Below are 16,882 nucleotides of genomic sequence, written 5' to 3' on the forward strand. Positions count from 1 at the left end.
GAGGAGGTTAACGAAACATTTTAGTTTTTATATTGAATTTTCACGCGTTTTAATCAAGAAAATGCCGTGAAAAAAATTAACCGTAACTAGACTCCAGCCAAAACATAAATAAATCGGCCAAGAGCATGTCGGGCCATGCCCAGTGTAGGGTTCCGTAGTTACCATTCTGTCAGAACAGGCCGAACGGGGGCTATTAATTTATAAGTATCATGTAGGTAGGTACATTACAAGCATAAGGAGCATAATGACACCTTCGCAGCGCTTAGTAGGTACGCCTTTTTACTAAGAAGAGATGACTTATTTCAATAACTCAAAAATTGCTGGACCGATCATGATCGTTATAGTTTTCATATTTTTTGGACCCATGGTTCAATAGTTAGAGAGGGGGGATTACATTTTTTTCTTTTGGAGCGATTAACTTTATCAAAAAATATTTTGAAGAGCCTTATTCTTTTTAAAAGACCTGTCCACACTATTGTGTTAAAGCAAAAAAAAATATATATATATCATTTTGTATGGGAGGTAACCTAAAATTGTTATTTGTACAATAAGAGAGCAAAGTATGATATTTCTTCGAGTGCTTGTTTTGAGTCCCGTACAAGCGAAAGATTCTATAATAAATCTAATTTAGAATCTTGAGCGGTGTAAGGGACTCAAAAGCGCACGAGATGTAAATAACTTTGATCTCGTGTAGTACACAAAATTTTTCACGTCAGTCAGTCATCAAAAAATACAACCTGAAAAAATTGTAATCCATCTTCACCGCTATTTCACTCATGTTTTCTGAAGGCATTCTAACAATTAACTTTAATTACCGCAATAAAACAAAACGAAAGAAATTTCAATAAAATAATACGAAAATAATGAATTAACGAACATGAATTGACAGTACAAACGACAACTTTTTTTGTGTAAAAAAAAAACTTTCTAAGATACAGTCCGAATTTGTCAACTATATTAGAGATCGTTAAAAGTACTTAAGTAGAATTATTTACTGCGTAACAAATGCGTACATTTTTATAAGTTCATTATTTTGATTGTATAATTTATTTATTTATTTAGCCTTTTTTTCCTTAATAAAATTTGATTTACAATGATATTGTGATTAAAGTGCATGCAATTTTTACAAATGATAATTTTTAATAATAGCAAAAGCAATTTCAACACAAATAATTAGTTAGAACTTTTTTATCAAGGACCTCTTCATAGAGTAAAGGCCTCCTCCATTTTTTTTGATAATAAAATACGTAAAATATGGTGTTTTTATTAAATTGATTGTACAATAAAATACGTAAAATATGGTGTTTTATTAAATTTTAAACTTTTATTTCATTAATTAATTATTACGAATGAAAACTCGTAGGGTGTTTTGGAACGATGCGGTCTGACTTATTTCGGGGGTCTATTATAAACCGTAAATTACCTATGCACTTTTTTTTTGCAAATGACGTGAAAGGGACAAAGACAATACAATCCAAATACTTCGAACTTGTATTAGGCCCCGCACGTTGAAATGACATTCGAATATAAAGGTCACTTGAATGTTATTTTGTCTCACTCAGTGAGCAAAATGCGATTTTGCTCACCGTTTTTAAGCAGCAAATTACCCTTGTTCGAACTGCTGACGTGAAAAAATATTTTCTAATATTTACCGTTCTGTGTCGCCATGCATTATTAATATTCTAAATTTTTTATTTTTATTTCAGGCCCATAAGTTAAAAAAATAAAGACATGGAACCGTTTAATGGTGATTTTAAGACTAATATTTGCAATTATTTTCTATCGAGCCGATTTTGACCAATCATGTATCGAATACGGCCACGGTCCTTGAAATATAATGATTAACATTTTTTTTTGCTTTATTAAACAAATAGGTTTTCTTAAAAACTGCTTAAGCAACATCAATTTCAACATTGACACTGTTGACAGTACCTTAATGTAGCGCATATGGAAGGTAGAGGCAAGGAACAGAATCCCTTAGGCAGAACTGTTGCAAAAGTGTCCAGCTGTCAGCTACCTATAAATAATAGTTCCAAATCTCTCCAGAGTAGCGCTAGAGTAGCTAACCTAGGCGTTATTGACGGACAGAAGTGCGCTGTCTATGATTAGATTCTTCTCAAGTATTCTAGGTATTGTAGCGCCACCTATTTATGTTTTTTTGTCGGACACTTTTTGGTATAATGGAGATTCCGTTCCTTGCCTCTACGCATCTGCCCGCGTAGCCAACGTGCCTATCGTTCACGCTCCGTGGCGAAAGAAACGCAACTACGAGTATCACAGTCGCACTAATATGGAAGTTTATTAAAGTTGAAGTACAGGATATGTGTATTACAAAATTACCATTTTTAGCAGTCCAAAATTTACGAGATTTACAAATAAGAGCTTTAAAATAAATGTCCATCTACGAATATTACGCGAAACTCTGCGTAGGGGACGCCACTACCACAATCCATCACAATCTGAGGGTCTACTGCGAAATCTAACCTCTCTATTACTCTTGCTTATTCGGGCGATGAAGAGGCAGATTTCGATTCGAAATTTCGATTTTTGCGTTTCCCGGTAGGCCCTTTGTAAACAAATCGCCTTGATGCATCAATGTTCATCAGTCTATGGATGTTGCTATATTAAGGGTGTCACATGTGCGTTTATGACTTATGAAGCGATTGTTTCTACTATACAACCTAAAATGATCGCACCGAGCTGTGATTGGTTCATTTCATTATAGTTTAGCCGTTTCGAAATGAGTATTATTGTTGAGTTGGGAGCCCATGCATGAAAAGTACCCAATTACAGTTTAGTATACGAGATCTTAATTCAACCATTACAGGTGCATGGTAATGTATATCATATATTTATATTAGATTTTTTATTCTGTTATTTTAGAAGTTACAGGGGGAGGGGGGGGACACATTTTTTTACTTTGGAAGTGTCTCTCGCGCAAACTATTGAGTTTAGAAAAAAATGATATTAGAAACCTAAATATCATTTTTGAAGACCTATCCATAGATACCCCACACGTGTATGGGTTTGATGAAAAAAGATTTTTTGAGTTTCAGTTCTAAGTATGGGGAACCCCCAAAATTTATTGTTTTTTTTTTCTATTTTCGTGTAAACATCTTAATGCGGTTCATAGAATACATCTACTTACCAAGTTTGAACAGTATAGCTCTTATAGTTTCGGAAAAAAGTGGCTATGACATAATCGGACAGACAGACGGACATGACGAATCTATAAGGGTTCCGCTTTTTGCCATTTGGCTACGGAACCCTAAAAAGTACATAACTAATGACCGTTCTTTCATACTGAAACCCAACTTTAGGCAATAGTGAAACCAGTCCGCGTATTATCCCATCATAAGTTCAATAAGGAGAAATGGACGTTCAATACCCAATATACGGGGGATAACTCTGTTATTATTCCATTTTGCCTTTTGATAGTGGCTAATATCTATTATTAATATGGAATTACTTTCAATATTGTGTGTAATAGAAACGAGAGTCGGACGATAATGGACTTGTTGTGTATATTGGATCCAGATAACACAGCTCTAGATTACGATTGCCTGTCAAATATCCAAATTGCGATCAAAATCGGAATTATTTTTTCATTGGAAGTATTGAATTCAGTAATAATAATAATTGTTGGTTGCGTAAATTATTTGACTTTGTCACAACTTCTAAGACAATCAATTAAATTGATGATCAATTATTAGTTAGGGTACATTCAAGCGGCTGCATGTATTATTTTGAAAAAAAAAGTCAAATATCCAAATTGCGATCGAAATCGGAATTATTTTTTCATTGAATTGAATTCAGTAATAATAATAATTGTTGGTTGCGTAAATTATTTGACTTTGTAACAACTTCTAAGACAATCAATTAAATTGATGATCAATTATTAGCTCTTCATTCAAGCGGCTGCATGTATTATTTTGAAAAAAAAAAAAAGCACTTGAGTCTTGACAGCAGTGGCGGCATGGTTCCATTTTTATCGCTTGTCGCTATGCCCGTCACTTTGGCACTAACATACTTGTTAGAACGTGACAGACATGGTGACAAATGATAAAGAACCGACCATCTTAGCCCTACTGTAGGGCTAAGATGGTCGACTCTTTATCATTTGTCACCATGTCTGTCACGTTCTAACAAATATGTAAGCGCGAAAGTGACAGGCATAGTGACAAGTGATAAAAATGGAACCATGATGCCACCGCTGGTCACGTCATCACGTGTTTTAATTCATATATATCGTGTCATTCTAAAAAACGCGTGTCTTGACCCGTAATGTCATGTTATTAAAGGTTAGATTTGACAACTCTGCGCGCCACCGTGGATGACACGAACTATAGTCTGCCGTCTGCCGCTTTGGCACTCAAAAAATGTTCATATACGTGATAACTTCCCTTTTACACACTTAGGCAATTAAATCCTTATGAGATTAGTCCAGTTTCCTCACGATATTTTCCTTCACCAGAAAGTGACATTTACATGAAAAAAAAAAGATCAATTTGATACCACTCAATTCCCAATTTTTATCGCTGGTATTTAAAAAATAACATTTAATGGTTTTCTACAAATCGAATGACGAAATCAAGCACTGGATATTCATAAATGTTCGCCCTGTTCGTAACTATATCCTCAGTGAGTTTTGTAACTATGTATGCCACTAGACATTCAAACACAAGAAGTCGTAGCTATATACATCAAACACCATAACATTTCGGCAACTGAGTAAGTATGCCAAAAAACAAATAAAATTTACGAATAAAATTGAATCGTACTTTTATTCTCTTGAGCGCATTGTCAACATCAATCCGATATCAATCCGGATAAATGCAATCCGGAGGTCGCGGGTTCAAACCCCGGCTCGTACCAATGAGTTTTTCGTAACTTACGTACGAAATATCATTTGATATTTACCAGTCGCTTTTCGGTGAAGGAAAACATCGTGAGGAAACCGGACTAATCCCAACAAGGCCTAGTTTACCCTCTGGGTTGGAAGGTCAGATGGCAGTCGCTTTCGTAAAAACTAGTGCCTACGCCAAATCTTGGTATTAGTTGTCAAGCGGACCCCAGGCTCCCATGAGCCGTGGCGAAATGCCGGGACAACGCGAGGAAGAAGAGAGAGAGCGCATTGTCAACATAAACAGACTAAAAACTAATATTATTGATACCACTGCCTTTCAATTTATTTTTGTTATGTCATTGTATTTTCTGAACCAAAAGCAATATCAAGTCTACCTTTAATTCCTAGCCTCTGAGAATTTCTGAGGGCCTTGAATATACTCATCTCACACACGGTTTCATTTTGTCTCCTTATAATGAGATCCTTTCAAGACAGGTATGAAAGTCCATTTCTTATTTCTTGATATACATTTTCGTGTCTCTAAGCAAATAAGTAGGTTTATAATATTGTCTTTTTCACTGTTTTTGTGTAGGCGGATTCTCAGTACTATCTACTACGTTGTTACTATTAACATATGGTAACCAGCATAGTATAGTATACACGTTGAGCACGTGTATATAAAAAGAGACTTTTCAAGATTATCACGATTTCCCAAGCAAATAATACAATACATACGAATAAAGAAAACAATTCAAACATAATCTCGAACTCAAAGAAGCTTTCAAACAGCTATCAAAATAAATTTATCAAAACATTTGAAGGTTATTTTTTATGATCAACAATGTCTATCTTACTTACGATTGGAGCGCCGTTGACTTTACTTATCCGAACACTTTAAACATCACTTTCGGAAAAGAAAATACTTGTTTATATAAAGATTTTGTTACAGGAATCATATTAAAAATGTATTTGTTTTTGCTGGAGTTTCGAGTGAGTGTTTCTGGGGCATGCGCGGAACGTTTTGCGACTGCGCTCTGGCGTTGTAGGCGAGGCAATTATATGGACGAAATTTCCGCCCTGGCGATTAAAGCCAATATCGAATATTTGTAGGCTTGGCGGGGAGGTATTAGCTTTTTATATTTTGACTGGGTAATTGTTTTTAAATCGAATTATATGTTACGGGGTGAAATTTAAGTTTTCTCGCTTTGTGTAATTAGAGTCTTCTCTTTAATGATTATTTTTGTTTTTGTGCGTTTTCAGTTTTGGTGAATAAATATGTAATAAGTAAATTATTATTAAATCATTTATTGCAGACAACATTGATCCATATACATATAACATTTATAAAAAGAATTAAAATAAAAACGAAAATGAAAATTAAAATCGATTTAAATACTTACTAGACATTAAAATTTACATGATTAAGCATTTCATTGAATAAATTAAAATAATAAATGGATTTTATAAACAACGATTAAGCGCAGTCAGTAAAGGGCTTCAGCAGTCTATATCACTTAGGTCGCTTTCTGATAGAAACTGCACAAGTTAGACTCGTTTTTATCAAGCAGCAGTGGCAGCATGGTTCCATTTTTATCACTTGTCACTATGCCCGTCACTTTCGCACTTACATACTTGTTAGAACGTGATAGGCATGGTGACAAATGATAAAGAGCCGACCATCTTAGCCCTACTGGTCGCTGTGTTATGGCTCGTCTACACGATGGCCCATCGCAAGCCAGTCCAAGGGACGCATTTATGCGTTAGTGGGAGTAAGTGATATTGATATCTCATTCCACCGCATAGCTGCGTCCCTGATGGCTCCTCTACATGATGGCCCAGCGTAGGCCAGTCCTAGGGACGCATTTATGCGTTAGAGGGAGCAAGTGATATTGCTATCTCATTTCACCGCATAGCTGCGTCCCTTGGACTGGCCTACGCTGGGCCATCGTGTAGAGGAGCCCTCAGACTGGCCTATACTGGGCCATCGTGTAGAGGAGCCCTTAGGTACTACATATTTTTATATTAAAGACAAATTGAAAAATTAAATTTGGGCCGCACTCAAACTTACGAATTTAAAAAAATGCACGAGTAAGATTCTTAAAAACAGGGTTCCTGGCCAATAAAAATCTCCCTTTTAAACTCTGTTAAAATACTATATTCTTTGTACTTATTTGATAGGTCGTAAAATTATGCCTCTAATATATCGTTACTGCTACTTTAAAGTAAACAACACAAGATTGATTTTCGCATAATTTAATTATAATTTAATACTTTAAAATGAAGAACATAAGATTGATTTTGGAATAACTGATTAAAGATACGCGATATTGAGATTTATATCAACGAAGAAGCTGTCCTTGTCATGTCATCTGTCACAAATTGAGATGCCCTTTGGTTTCAAAGCGATAAATGGTTTTGATTTTGAAGCTTATTTAAGGTATTTATTAAGCTTTGTGGCAGTTTATAATTAGTACATTTTACTTTATGATTAATTAAAGTGAGATTGGATTTTAGATTAGGCACCGAATATTGTTATTTTCAGTAAGTAAAGTGAATTTTGATTTTGTTAATTGTACTATGTACAATGTATGTATTCACAATGTTGTTTCTTTATTTAAATATATACTTTTTATATATTTATGTCTATGTATGTTTTTGATTATACTTATTTAAGTAAAAAAATCTGTTTATTTTTATTTCAGTGTTGAGTTATAGTCCGAACTCAGTTACAATCTCTACATTTGGAGATTATCGTATGTTTAATTATATTAATGTTTTGTGTTGTTTGGTTTTATTCAATTTTACTTATATTTTTCTTTCCGCAACCTACCGTATATTCTATGTAATTTTACTCTATCCGATACTCAAAGGTTGTCTGAAAAATAAGCGATAAGACCGCCAGTTGCTACATCTATCCAATTTTCGTTGATTATGTTTGTCAAAGGGCAATGGAGCGGAGTATCCTGGGTATCCGAAGATCTGACAGGGTGAGGAACACAGAGCTTCGCTCCAAAACCCGTGTCGTCGATGTTGGGATGAAGACCGCCAGGCTTAAGTGGGACTGGGCTGGACATGTCTGCCGGATGAACGATGACAGATGGGCTAAAATAGCCACTAGCTGGCATCCCCGGTGTAGTCGTGGCAGAGGTAGACCGAGAAAGAGGTGGCGGGACGACTTGGATGCGTTTCAGCGGGACTGGCGGGACCTTGCTCAGCACAGGGAGGATTGGAAAGCTAGAGGGGAGGCCTTTGCCCAGCAGTGGGACACACAAATAGGCTAATAAAATAAAAAAAATGTTTCTGTACATTTACTGTGAACTATATGTGAGGTGTATAATAAAGAGTACGTTATTGTATTGTGTTGTCGATTTTTAATTTTTAATATAAAAGTCACACGAACAGAACAGGCCCCCGAAAAGCCGCTCCCATATAATAGAAGTTACGCTCTCATTTTAAAACGACATGAAACTTGGCATTATTTAATATGTAGGTATATATTATTGACTGAGCGTTGGTGGGCATAGAGAAATAAATAAGCATAGAGTGTTCACTACATACATCAGTTTTCTTACCAAAACCCTTATTATTTTTGTAGTCGACATCTAGCGCCAAGCAGCGGATTCATCAATACCGCTACATGTCACTAGATGTCACGAGTAAAGCGACTGACGAAACGTGTATTGCTTAACAATTTACAACTAATAATATGAGTTGCTCAAGCAGAAGGAGTTGAAAATAGAGTTCCGGCCAGATGAAAATTTTTGAGCATTAGACTTTTCGTTCGTCGCGACATCTATTGTAAAGTAGCAGTACTTATAAATCCGCTACTTGACGCTAGATGTCGCCTACGAAAATATTAAGCGTTTTGGTAAGAAAACTAATGTATGTAGTGAGAACTCTATGCACTTATTTCTCTATTCGCTATGTGCACGACTGTCACGCAACCTAGCGTCCGCAAGTCGAGGGGAAAACTTCAATGCACTACATCTTATAAAACTACTCTAAAACTTAAAACTACTGAACGGATTTTCATACGACTTTGATCTATCAATAGAGTGATTCTTGAGAGGGTTTAGGTATATAACTTGTTAAGGTATTGTGTAAATTGGTTGAAATATAACTATGTTGTCGGAAATAATCACGCTGGCTAGGAGCTTTAATCGTAAACGCTGCCTAATCCGTTTGAGCTATAACAACATAATGTATGGTGGGGTTGTCTCTCTATCATGGGTCTACAAAAAAGTCCGCGATGTTGAATGTCTATTTTTTAAGAATAACTTACTATATACCCAGTCTTAATCTTAACTTCTAGAAAAATATCACATAGTATGTGCCATTTGCAAAGCTATTTACACGGATACAGTATTGATAATTATCAAATTAAATACGTTAGTTATATTAAGCATTTTATACAGATTTGAATGGTCCCGTACACCATACAATTTAAACGAATATTTCAGGAGTATTCGTAAATTAAAGTTTCATTTCGAGCCATATAACTTGAACGAAATGTTAAAGACGACCGCAGTTAGTTCTAATTTTTAGCACCTTATGCGCTGGGATCGCTTTACTTACCCCCATCATGCACATCGCACGGTCCCAATGGGGAAGGTCTCCGTTCCAGCTTGGGCAAAAATGCTTATGTCCGGATATTCTCCTTTGCAGGTCGCATTTCTCAACCGATTCTAGTGAAATTCTGTTAGCAGTTTAGGTAGTTAGATAGTTTTTTTCTGACGTTTCGTTTCTTGGCCAATTGGCATAAAGGACTTAAGCGACAGTAGGGTCTAAAGCTCAAGACTATTGTGAGTTGTCCCTCTTTAAGCTCTTCTAATGTAAATTTACACTTTTAAGCTTATCACGAAGTTAACGACAAATGCAAGGTCCGATGAAGCGAAATGTCACGCTACGTTTAAAAAATATCGATATTCGCTATCGTACAATTCCCAGCGCCCGCCAGGCGCGCCAGGAAACGTATTGTTGCCGGTGCCGGACGCGAAGGCAACTATTTCCCGCGATGTAGCCAACTAATCGCTCGCTATTGATTATTCACACTTTCATGAGAGTGGCAAACAAGCACACCGTGCATTGAAAGCAGAACCTACAAGCAACATTATTATATGATAAGATCATTTTCGCTTTAAGTACGTTTAGATTCTTTTCTCTTTTCTTTTTACTGGGGTTAAAAGATAAACCGCCATCAAAAGAACGTTAAGAATAAAAGATCCCTTGCCTTCTACCAACGAGCTTGAATCATAAAACTAAATGACGGTTGAAGCTCTTTATATCTATTTTTAATGTAAAACTAGCTAAGAGTGCTTTTTTACAGTAAGAATTTCACAATACATTTATGATCATTGTCAAGAGGGAGCTGTTATTGTCATGTATAGGGCGACAGTTTAGTATGAAAAATGTAGTTCCAATGAAATTCCACAATATGGCGCGTGATCATATATTATTAATAATAATAAATAATAATAATAATAAATAAATTCTTTTATTTCAGATACATGCGATCCATAATTACACAATCATTAATATTATAGCAATTTTGATAAAATTAGCTAGACAAAATATAAATTAATAAAAAAAAGTACATTAAAATTACAATACTTACTTAATTACTTGCACACATAAAATTAAAAATTAAAACGAATAACATACAATTGATAAAAACTAATAAATCAGTTAGACGCCCTGTGCAGCTTATCCCAATGAAGCTGGAAAGGGCCGTCTAGGCGCTCTGCCACCGTCTGAAGGAGGCTATTCGGGCTGCCAATTATTGGTCAGGCTTTAGTCGTATTTGAAGCTCTTGAGACCTTGAACTGGCGAAATAGTCCCACTGGAACGAAGCCATAATTTAAAAAAAAAGAAGAAAAAGTTTCGATTGAAGTTTTCTATCAACTAATATCAATATAGCTAGAAGTTTCAAGCACAAATAAAGACTGTTCCCGCGTACCACGAAGGACATAAAGCTTGTTTTTTTTTTTAGGCACACAAAACAGATAACATTTATTACATGACATAATTATTTTAATATTTTAAGTTGAGGTTTTGGTTGGCAATGCCATCCAAAGCATGTATGCGCAGCATATAATACACATTAAAGAGCGAAAACTACAACTATACTATCTACACATAACTACACAATAAAACAATTTTTAGACACAAAACAATTTGCATAAAGAAAATAAAGCAAAGAACAAAGGGAGATTGAAACACAAGATTAATACAAACCTAACGTAGTTGTGATTAATGGCGAAGATCTTCCATAACTTGTCATTTTTCCGAATGATGGCAAATTTCGAGTTAAAAATATATGTTTGCCACCAACGCGGTATAAAAAAGTATCTGTGATTTTATGTGATATTCTGACTTATCATTTCAATCTCGGGTAATTCTCACTTAAAGTTCCTGCACACACTCGCATCTGCAAAGCTGCATGAATGACCAAACAGAGAACAGAGCATAATGGAGGCACGTGATTAGTGATGTGACATGTGCCTGGGAACTTATATTAAGTCTTTTCTCCCACGGTTTAAGCCAAAAAATATTTAAAAATTGAAAACCTGTTTTCGATCAATCTTCCTAAGTATAATAAAAGAAGTGACGTACCTACTCAGAATTAATGTCCAAATCAGCTATGACTAAACTTACTAGGGTATAGAAAGCAGGGACTGATTTCGGTTACCGTATAACGGTATGGTAGCAGTATAAAATTACTATGCCGATACATTATACCGGTTAGGCCGCAAGACTCCGATATAAAGCTCGCTACCGTTTTAAAATAACGGTACCGGTATTATTTCCGGTATATACCTTAACCGTTATTATAGCCAAACTGATAGTATTAAATTAAATCAAAAGGGCTTACGGGCTTACACTTACATAGACAGCTTCATCCAATAGGAACCAAGTTGGCGCAAGACGCGGGTGGCTTGGCAACGACGCCTAAGCTGACCTTTATGAAAGCGGTTAAGGTACCCGAAAAAAAAACGGTACCGTTATTTGTCGGTAAAGAAATAAAGAAAAAAAAAATGGATCAGATTAAACCGGTATGATGTCATACCGTTATAAAGGTATTATTCTTTTTTTATACTACATCGGTGGCAAACAAGCAGCCTCCGTAGCCTATGTACGCCTGCAACTGCAGAGGACTTACATGCGCGTTGCCGACCCTAACAACCCTATCCCCTCGTTGAGCTCTGTTGTGTTTTTCGGTTATGCAGTAACTGATAGAAAGACCGCAATATATCCCGTAAAACTAAAGTCAGACTGGTGTATGCGTTAATTTTCCCAATCTTCTTCTATGGCGCCGTAAACTAGACACTAAAACAGAAAAATCGGACAGACAGACGGACATGACGAATCTATAAGGGTTCCGTTTTTTGCCATTTGGCTACGGAACCCTAAAAAAGTGCGGACATTGAGGCATTTGAGATGTGTTGGATACGTATGCTACGAATTCCCTGGTCCGCACGGGACCAACGTGTCCATTCTCAAGGAGCTCGGAATAACCACAAGGCTGTCCATTACCAGCTTTCAAAGAATTCTTATGTGTTTGGGACACGTCGCTCGTACAAACCCAGATGGCTTAGAAAAGCTGATGATAGTTGGTCAGGTTAACGGGAAAAGAGCACCCGGTGGACTGCCTACCAGTTGGTCAGACTTGATAAAAACAATCACCGACGTGCCAATACCTAAAGCTATTAAGACTATAAGCTATGCAATGAATGAGTCTATGCTATTCCTGTAGAATATCTACTCTCATTTGATTTTAAATGTGAATCATTTAATTTCAAAAAGGGGAGTATGGCTCACGTCACTACACATAAGCCATGTAAATGAACCGCACCGCGCAGATTTGTTCGTTAACTTTTACATGACGAGATTACGTCGACAGACTGATCAGCCATTTTTAAAACTGGGGTATACGGACTAAAGGAACTTTAGTTTGCTTATTCTCCTAATTTAATTTACAAGAATGACAACAAATATTAGAAAACAAGGCCTAAAGCAACGGCACAAATTAAACTTTACGGTGTTTGATGTCATCAAGTGAAAATCACTTTAGTGTAGTGGATTTGGCCAGCGCTTTAGATCATTAATACGATTGCCAAAAAATGTGAGTAGCACTTTAGATACGCAAGTAAGTATAACGGGTTAGCACTGATTGACTAACACGTTATTTTCTCGCGGATTAGCAAAGTAATATTTCTTGCTTTAATTATCTCAGTAGACAAAAATGTAGTACAAAAGACAAACGCGCCCGTTTAGTCTTTTCTATAGAAGCGCGGCAGCACGTGATTTTTTTTTATAGTTTACTTCGGCGTATCGAAATGAATATTATAGCTGAGTTGAGAGCCCATATGCATACATGAAAAGTACGCAATTATAGTTTAGTATACGAAATCTTAATTCAACCATTACATTCGATAAGTAGAAAAATGTTATTATAGGTCTTTTATTTGTTCAGGACGAAGAATCCGCACGCTTCTATCCTAAGCACGTTTTCTGAGATAACTTACCTACTGTTTATTTACTGACTGTGATATCACTACAGTATTTGAGAAGGCTCGTAAGGGACGTAATATGGTTTTTACCCCAGGAGGGTTTCCTGATGCAAGATAAGGTAAGTGCCTCGCTTGTTTACCGTCTGAGAAATGATTCAGTAATATTAGGCCAGTTTAGGTAGGTAGTAACTTTCTTAGGGCCTACCCTATTTCATTTACCATGGCGGGATTCCACTTGAAACTGTACAAAGAGAACCATAATGTTGATCTATTGTTAAACAATTGCTTTACGAGCTCTGCTCTTCAATGCAATTCAATTCAATTTATTTTTATTTCGCACCATGTCCATAGTGTTAGTATACATTCCCTTAATCCTATGTTAGTTAACTACTATACTAACTCCTAATAAATTATACACTAAGCCTCTGGATCCCATATGTACTCCCTCCCAGTGTTTCCAGAAGGCGCAAGTAGGCGATTCTAACACTAGGCGCAAGAGGCTGTTGGAACTGTCACGCACGCGACGCATCAGGGAGGCAGTCCTTTTGCGTATTATTGCCCCAAAGCAATCAGTGCGCGCCTCCGCGAACATACCTGACGCGCTGCAAAAACGAGGCAGTCCCAACAACATCCTGAACCCATTTGTTACGGACAGCATGGACCCCTACCGAGACGAATGCTCGGACGGTACAGACCCGGGCCGGAAAGAATTACCTAACGCGTAAAACTAGATAAAATAGCTATCGGGTGCCTAGCTATAGGATAGAAATAAGTTGACACAAGCACACTTTGTATGATTGACTTATCGGTCGATTGACTAGAAACAGGATAAAATTGTAGTCGCTATGAAAATAGCGTTTTGTGTCAGCTTGTTACGTGACGTCATCACCGCGGGTGAGCGGCCGGTGCGATCGCTGCGGAAGCCGAAAGCGTACTGAGCGGCGCGGACCTCGGTGCGCGGTATTTATATGTTCGGGCCGAGGCGACCCAATTTCACCTGATTTCTCCCAATTTAGGCTTTCCCCAGGGATCGTAGTGACCTGTATAGATAGAAAATAGGGTTAGCTATCCGTAGACACAAGCATTGTAAGCATTGGGCCTAGAATTATCGAGATATTAAGACTTAAAGTTATTTTTGTATGGAGTTGAACTATCGATAGAGATAATTCTTATATTTATGAATATTTTCAGCTGAAACTAGTATAATAGGGTAGATCTTCGTAAATGCTTTCTAAAAAGGTACGGTTCATCACTGAAAACCTCAGGGTTCCCGAGATAAACCCGAAAAGGTGGTTAAATACGGGGAAAGTTCTACGCCCAATGCGAGAAAGAGATAGCACAAGAAAGAGAAGTCCACGTAACGAGGCCATTCTCGAATTATCTGGAGTTACTTTCGAGACCTCGTATTCGCCCTATATAAGCAGGCGAGATACGGCCTGCAGACAGTTAGTTCAGTGAGTTTAGTACAGTCAGTTCAGTTCAGTTCAAGCGATCGGAAAACAAAAAGGAAAAGTGAGGAAAAAGTGAAAGTGCCCTAAAGTTGTGATCAGTATTAGTGGTAATAGTGGTTTTAGTGCTAGTTACGTGGACCGCTTAGTTATTTTACCTTAGTAAGTACTAGAATAACGTTATAGTGAAAGTGCCTATAGTGTTAGTGTTTTAGTGCTTAAGTTTGGTGCCTAAGGTCTAGACTAAGTGTGTGCTAGTGCTGAATAAATAAGAATCTAATTAAGTGGTGTTTGTTTGACGCTCCAACTACGTCCCACCGTGGGAGGAATTGGATTTCCGAACCAGCAGGCTCCGTAAATAAATATTAAACTGAGTTATCGCTGAGAGCTGACTCCAGGGTGTCCTCTGGCGGTTACAGTTTTGGTCCTTCGAGCCGGATCCTGAAATTCAGTGGGACCCAGTAACTTTCAGTGAGTACAGTGAGTGTCTAATTAGATTCTTATTGGACTAATACTGAACAGTGGAAACTGTGTTGTGTGAATATTGTGTGTGACTGACGAACCGTGCAGTGAACTGTGTTGTGAAGTGTTAATAATGTCGGGAAGTAACTCGAAAATGGGAGTTACAACAAGATCGCAGTCGGACCGCACCAGGAACGAGCGGGAACGTACGACCTCCACGGATACCACGGGTCGCGTATCAGAGGTCGCGGAGCGGGCAACGGACACGTCGGGAGGATCTAGCCAGCGCACCGGGAGGCCGTTAACGACGGCTACCGGAAGGGAGTCGACGGCTAGCCCTCCATCTAGGGGGGAACACCGCGAGGACGTCGAGGGCACCGGGTCAAAGGCCATCGACGAGGAAGCAGAGGCGGGTTCCAAATCTTCGCCGCCGGTACTAGGGAAGGCTAAGGCCGAGGTACCACTGACAAAGGCCGTGAAGATAACTGTCCACAAGGGGCCTCCGCGTTCACCGTCTGTGATCGAGCGGTTTAATCAACGGCGGATTGAGCGACGCCGCGCCGAGCGCGAACAGTTGAGCGCGCAGTCAAGGAGAATGTCGCCCATTTCCGAGGGGGAGAGTAGGGCGGCGGAGGAGAGGCAAGAACCTTCGCGCACCACACCCCTACCTCCAGCACCCTCGCCTAAGAAAAACGCACGGAATGAAGAGTCGTCGGTCAAATCTGCATCATCAAGGGGTTCACACATCAGCAGTCTATGTTCAAGCAAAATAAAAGAGCTTCAATATATAAAAGAAAAAAAGAAACTGGAACTGAAGCTCAGGGAGCTCGCTCTGGAACGCGAGATGCTTGAAATAGAATATAAGCACCGTCTTAACGTCGTGGTCAACGAATATGGGTCACTTTCGGACACCTCCGTGGCATCATCACGCGGGAGTAGCCCCAAGCGACGAGTACGAGCCGAACCCGAGAGCCGAGTCAGCGAGTGGCTTAATGACATTGGAGAGATCGTCGAGACGCCGCATCGCCCCCACGACGACCCGCCTCGCGTTCGCGTAGAGACGCTACCCGTGCCGACACGGGCCGAGCGCGCCCGATCGCCGCCGCGCGGGCCGCGAACTGAGTACCGATCGCCGCCGCGCCAGCCACGGAAAGGGGATAGATCGCCGCCGCGCAGACCGCGCAATGAATATCGGGCGCCGTCACCGGTAGAGCCGCCGCGACGATCACAATACGAGTACCGTGCGCCGTCGCCCTTAGAGCCAGAAATGGGGGCGTCGCGACCACGCAACGAGTACATGGAGTCACGAACTGAACCACAAAGGGATTACTTCGCGTCAACGCCGTTCACTCCTCATACTAAACTAAGGTCGTCGGTAGAGCCGCCGCCGAGTGACGCGGCTACTGCATTTAATAGGCTCGCCGACCAATTAAGGGACGCCGTACGCACAACGCCGCCAAAACAATGCTACGAGCTGCCACCTTTCTCGGGCAACCCGAACGAGTGGTTATTATTTTATAATGCCTACAGCGAGTCAACTCGACGCTACAATTTTAGTGCATTCGAAAACATGGCAAGGCTTCGAAATTGTTTACGTGGGGATGCACGCCAATGCG

At 38.8% G+C, this 16,882-nt stretch overlaps 1 protein-coding gene across 4 annotated transcripts in view; it reads right to left on the reverse strand.

Annotated features, from left to right (window-relative positions):
* Positions 1-16,882, reverse strand: part of LOC133523836 (prolactin-releasing peptide receptor-like) — a 57,595-nt gene that overhangs the window by 12,392 nt on the left and 28,321 nt on the right. The window contains exon 1 of one of the 4 annotated variants that reach the window (XM_061859585.1): positions 5,705-6,052. The exons of the other annotated variants lie outside the window; for them this stretch is intronic. The gene's annotated coding sequence lies outside the window, so the exon portion shown is untranslated. Of the gene's footprint in view, positions 1-5,704; positions 6,053-16,882 lie in introns of those variants that run through there. 4 annotated transcript variants of the gene reach the window in all.

Source organism: Cydia pomonella, chromosome 12 (genome assembly GCF_033807575.1).
Source record: "Cydia pomonella isolate Wapato2018A chromosome 12, ilCydPomo1, whole genome shotgun sequence".
NCBI classification, from domain to species: domain Eukaryota; kingdom Metazoa; phylum Arthropoda; class Insecta; order Lepidoptera; family Tortricidae; genus Cydia; species Cydia pomonella.